The sequence below is a fragment of the Trichosurus vulpecula genome, chromosome 9, assembly GCF_011100635.1.
Source record: "Trichosurus vulpecula isolate mTriVul1 chromosome 9, mTriVul1.pri, whole genome shotgun sequence".
Taxonomy (NCBI): Eukaryota; Metazoa; Chordata; class Mammalia; order Diprotodontia; family Phalangeridae; genus Trichosurus; species Trichosurus vulpecula.
The window spans coordinates 6,477,761-6,484,040 of record NC_050581.1 but is presented as its reverse complement, the minus strand read 5'-3'; the positions used below and the strand labels follow the sequence as shown (position 1 = coordinate 6,484,040).

Genomic DNA, 6,280 nt, shown 5'->3' with positions numbered 1-6,280 from the left:
CTATCAGTTCTCCCTTTAGTTTCTAAGTAAGGCTATTAACCTTTCGAGAAGTTTAAAACACAATGTGCCTTTGAAAATCCTATTAGTGCTATTGGAAAAACGTAAGTCTCATGACAATTACACCTTTAACTCTAAATAGCCTATTAAATATACAAATAGAATTCAGTTTGCCTGTGATTTTGTAGTTCATAACTGAGAGAAGTGAAGCCAATCCACAGGAGAAGAAATTTCCCCAGCCTTAGTCCAGGGCAGGAGTGAGCAAATTAGAGATAGTGTCTGCATTTTGGGTAATTTCTGAGTACATACTAGATCATAACTACGAGACTGTTCTGAACCCTGAGTGAGAGGGCTAAAAGGGAGAGGAGCCTGTAACTAGGAAGAAGTAGGGAGAAGACAGGGGTGTTCTCCCTAACGTATCGTTTGGCTTTGTTACTAGCAATTAATCAAGCTTAACATTAGATGATCATCTAATAAATGTCCACTTACCCACTTCAAGTGGGTGCCCCCTTATAGAAGTATTAAAATAAACTGCAAAGGAGCCTTATTAAGGTATGCCATGGTTATATTTTTATTCCTTAATATAATATCAAGTAAAAAAATACAATGTACTTATATAGTGCCTGTCAAAACAGTTGGAATATATTACAAATATTTATGCCTCACTGGATGTCTGTAAGTTAAGTGGTCAGTCTAATTGCAGGCAATTCTTAATTATTTATACCAAAGGATGATAAAATGAAGATAATAAAAGATCAAACAATCCAAAACTTGGTGATATCATATAGGCACAGATAAAAAAGGAGAGAGTGAGAGGGAAATGAAAACATGGAGGAGAAAAAGAGAAGAGGGGAGAGAGACAGAGACAGAGGAGACAGAGAGAGAGAGAAAGAGAGGGTGAGAGAGAGAGACAGACAGAGAGACAGAGAGAGAGACAGATAGAGAGAGACAGAAAGAGAGAGAGAGACAGAGACAGAAAGAGAGAGAGAGACAGAGAGAGAGACAGAGAGAGAGACAGAAACAGAGAGAGAGAGAGAGGGAGAGAGAGAGGGAGAGAGAGAGAGAGAGAATGAGAATTATAGATGTAATAAGGAGGAGAGGCAATTGGCAGAAATGGTTGGGGAGCAGAAGTCACCTTCCCACTCCTAAAGTTACCTGAGTAACACTTCCTGAAAAAGCAAAAAGCTTCTGTGTCTCTAATGGTGACAAGTTGACCCAAGCTCATCAAAGCACCCAGAACCTGAAACAGCTCTTGGCTTTTAGTTCAATATTCTTCCTCATCCCCTTTGTGTCCCCCTCTGCCCCTATTTGTGACCACCCTAGAGACCTTGGAATATATCCGAATGACATTGGCCCCCAGATTCTCACAAAGGCCCCTCCTATCTAACAGTGGAACACTCCACCTCCCTCTTCAACCCTACTGTCAACATCCTAGAACTGATTGGTCAGAAGGCTAGAGGAAGTGTTAGACCACTATAGCATTGAGAGTTCCTGAATCTTCTTGAGGTAGATGGGAAAAAAGTGATCTTTCTTCTTGATTCAGTGGGTTAGTAGAACCACAAACTACTTAACTCCTGGTCTCCTGATATGTGGAGCCAAATTTTACCATCTGCATAGACTAAGAACCTACTTTTATAGATATGTTAACTATGAAAAAGCAGCATCTATATCTAATATTCTTAAGATATTATAGTTTGATTACTGTTAGGGTCAGATGACTGGAATTTTGTTTTGTTTTATTATTGGCTTGGTCTGGTTTACTTTAGGGTGATAGAAATCTTGTCCACATTGTTGCATTAACGTGTTATTTTGTCTTTTCTTTTATTATCATCATAATCACAACAATTTTTAATCATGGTGCTGAATATTGTAAATAATAATAGACTTCTACAAATTCCTGATTTTTATGGTTTCCAATGAAACACTGGCAGGCCCAAGGTTGAAATCATATCTTTAATGTTTCTCAATGGTCATCATCTGGAGGTAGGCAGATGACTTCTAGTAACCTCCTGGTTTTCAGCTCTGGTAGTTCTCCAGTTCAAGTATAATACAATGGGGGAAGTGGTTTGCTGAAGCAGCTGACATAAAAGACATGAAGCCTTCGTTCTAAATGAAATGTAGTGAGTCACATCCTTCCCTTCTTGCTCAATTAAAGAAAAACCTCCTATCTTAATCACTTGTCCCCCAGATGTTGTGCTGGTATTTGTGTAGATACGTAGGTTGCTTTCTTTGAGTGTGTTCTGGCGACACTGCCTCTCTTCCTCCACTCCCCTCAAAGGCATTGCAGTTTTTGGACCGAGGGTGAAGCTTCTCCTCCCCGCCTTTCTCAGGTTGTTGGGCTTTTGGTTTTGGGGGTGTTTTGTTGTTGTCGTTATCGCCATATAGGAGTCCTTGCTGAAAAGAACTTGACTGCATCGAGGTATTCTATCAGGAAAAGGTCCCTGTCCCATTGAGGCAGCTCCATAGTGCACAGAGGGTAGGCCTGGAGTCTAGAAGACCTCAATTCCAGTGGAGCCTCAGACACTTCCTAGCTTTGTGATCCTGGGCAAGTCACTGTCTTCGTTTCCTCACCTGTAAGATGGGCATAATCATAGCACCTTGTTGTGAGGGTCAAATGAGATTGTTAAAATTGTAAAGCAGTTAGTAAAGTGCCTGGCACGCAGTAAGCGCTATATAAATGGTAGCTATTAATAATAATGACGACAATTGTTATTATTAGTCACCCAAGCAGCCCCTGAAGTGTTTGAAGACATTCTCCTGGAGGGAATATCGTGGGATGAGGTTTTTGGTGAGATGCTGGGCAGGAGGGTAACTTTGAAATGTGTTATCGATGCCCTGGTGGTTCTAATGCTTCAAACCCAAGTCAGGAAATCACATAAGCAACGCTTCACCATGAAAGACAAAATAACTTATTTCTAACCTCATCTGCCAGTCATCTTTGCATCTAGAAGATGAAATCAGATGAGTGTGATTACTTTAATTTTTGCAACAAAAAGTCTTGAGTGATTGCACAATTTTCCATTCAATCCAGCAACAGTAGTTGACTCTAACTCTGTCAGGAGAATATTCAATAGACTTATTTTTTATTCACAGGCATGATCTTTTTTTCAAAAATTAATTTAATTGTGAATCTGTGAGTCATCCAAGGGACTCTTTGTTCCTATGGAGCTGAATACATTAAAGTATAGACTCTCATTTAAACCTTCTCTAATTTTACACATCTCATTGCTTGAAATAGCCTTCTACCTTTTCCTTGCTAAAGTCCTTCATTTTCTTATTCAAGACGCTCCCAGCGTGGGAAGGTTCATGTCAAGGACTCCTGTTTCTCTCAAGCCACATGGTAATTACCCTCTACGATATCCTCTTCAAGTTTTTCTAAACAAAATTAAGGGGAAAACAGAAATCATAATATATAACTTTTAAAAGTAGGGGATTCCCCAAGTCCCCATCTGATGTCTCATTATGGTTTCAAGATGATCTGAGCTTTTGGAAGCTATACAGCAAGCCGGTCCTACTAAGCTGGAAAGTCCTGAAATGGGCCAGCTATTTCCTATTATCTGAGGACCAGCCTAGTTACAGGCAGAGACACTGAGGGAACTGACTCCAAAGTAGTGACTTGTTTTGGCCAAAGCAGCTTCTGAAGTCTCTTAAAGTCATAGAAGAAGACATAGTGAGCTTAGCTGGCAGAGGGAGTGCCTGCCTGAATGAAAATACAAATCTAGTCATATACTGAAGTGATACAATGAATGCATGTCTGTGTGTTGACATGTGAACCATATGTGTCCAGACTGGCCATGAACAAAACTTTGAGGTACTCAAATTTTTAAGGTCCCTTCTATTTTTTGAGGGGGGAAGGCAAGGCAATTGGGGTTAAGGGACTTGCCCAAGGTCACACAGCTAGTGGGTGTCAAGTGTCTGAGGTCAGATTTGAACTCAGGTCCTCCTGACTCCAGAGCCAGTGCTCTACTCACTGTGCCACCCACCTGCCCTGAGATACCTTCTTACATCCTTTTCTATGCCCCTATCCAAACAGTCTGGACAGTCTGTTCCAGATGTAATCACTGGGGCAATATTAACATTAAAAGGATGGGCTTTTGTGTCAGGGATTAGCGTTGTCCTAAGGAAAGCATTGAACGATTTTCCAAATATGATCCAAGCTGATTACTAAACACAGCAGCTATCTATCAAGAAACCTAATATGATCCTTTTTCTCCCCTTGGTTAATGGAGTTTAATAGAAGTTTCCAGTTGATAGCATGCTAATGAGTATGGTACTCACATTTTAGCGGTACCCTATGCTTCTCTAATTGGATTGTGACTTGAGAGGCAGAGTCGTGAGCTCCAAATCCTCTGTTTAAGGAGGGGGCCCAGCGCAATCTTTTCCTTGTTTCTCACCAGTTGCAAAGCTTTGAGACTTCTTTGGATTCCCCCACCCCAACCTCACTCCCTTTCAGCTTCCTATTACGCATCTTCCTCCATTTAAATGTAAGCTTCTTGAGGGCTGAGACTTTCTTTTTATTTGTATTTTTGTTTCCAGCGTGTAGCACAGTGCTTGGCAAATAGTAGGAGCCATCGAAGAGTGACCATAGTTAATTCTATATTGTCATTCTCCAAGGTAGCTTAAACTTTTGAACAACTTGACAAAAATGTTAAAATTCAGACGTTCATAAAAATGGATGATATATTTATTTCATTTCCATCCTTTGCTAGTGTTTGCTGTATCTTATCTCCTGTTTTTGTTATCTTGTTTTTACATCACTATAATATCCTCCAGCAGTCATGCTCCTCCACTCCCAGAGAACTGTCTCATATAACAAATAGCATATATACAGATATATACTTATACATTATATGCACACAGATATATGCACACGTGTATTATACACACACATATATGTGCACACAGATATGTATACACATATGTTATACCCACACATATATACATATATACACATACACACACACATATGCACACATTATATATATGGAGGCAATTGGGATTAAGTGACTTGCCCAGGGTCACACAGCTAGTAAGTGTCTAAGGCTAGATATAAACTCAGACCCTCTTGACTCCAGGGCCCATTCTCTACCCACTGCACCACCTAGCTGCCCCACAAATAGTGTTTTTTATGAATTTATTTTAAACTTAAGCATACAATAAGAAAAGAAAAAGAAGCATATTAAAAACTTAAATACAAAATAAGAAAAGAAAGAAAACATTGCCGTGTGCACAGCAGAACATAACAGAGAATTCAAAATATACAGTAATAAATTTCCATTTCAAGAAAGCCTATGTAATAAATACTACACATTGTGTTCCTAGCTGTCCATATGATCTTTGCTTCCTTGTAAGTTTTTTTCCATTTTCTGATGCACTTTTTACTTTGTTCTTCCCCCCTCTCCTTCCTCCCCCACCCCCCAGGCTACAATTAAGTGCAGACACACACATATACATATATGTATATACACACATATATACATACATGCACTTACATACATATAATTAGTTAACTATAATAATATATAGACATATACATTCATATGCATCTATGTAAGACCATACTCTACTTGTTTGTCCTGTTTCTCTGAGGGTAGATAACATCCTCCTTCATAGGTCCACGTCTTTCCACATTTTTCTAAGTCCACAAGCTTATTGTTTCCTATACCTCAGCAATATTCCAACCTTATACTGTCTAGTTATTTTAAATAGTCTAAAACAATATTGATTAATATGGCTGACATTTAGTACAGTTTCCCTATTTTTATCTTTTGATTAAATCTATTTTAGCTTTCATTTTGTCTGAGATCATGATTACCACCTCTGCTTTTTTCCCCTAATAAACTCTACGTCTGATCTTTATTTTGTTTGTGTGTATCTCTTATTTCCTGAAAGTCTGGAAATTTAAAATCTGGAATGCCTCATGAATTTGTGTGTCGTCTTTGCTCAGGGGCCGTGCTCACCTTCTCTGTACGGTTCCAATTTTAGAATATACGCTGCAAAAGCAAGCGCACAAATGGCATTTTTAAGATCCAAAAAAGAGGAAACAATTCAATGTCACTGATCGATGCATAGAAAAAGTCTGAAAATATGCGCAATGGGCGACATTTGTGAAACTCCCTTCTCTGCAAAGGGGTAGAGTGGGAGGTTGTTTTTCTGTGTCTCTTGTTTTGAGGCGTGCGTCTCTGTTCGTTACAACTTTGCAAAATTCACTTTTGCTTTTGCGTGTAGGTGGTGGTTTTTTCCATTAACATTGTGTCATTCTATATATTGTTTTCTTGGCTCT

General features: G+C 39.1%; 1 non-coding gene across 1 annotated transcript; it reads right to left on the bottom strand.

The window, feature by feature from the left end:
• Window positions 1-5,899: 5,899 nt before the first annotated feature.
• LOC118832414 lies at window positions 5,900-6,006 on the bottom strand. Its single transcript, XR_005009179.1, has one exon. It is a non-coding gene; the product is annotated as a U6 spliceosomal RNA (small nuclear RNA).
• Window positions 6,007-6,280: the final 274 nt, after the last annotated feature.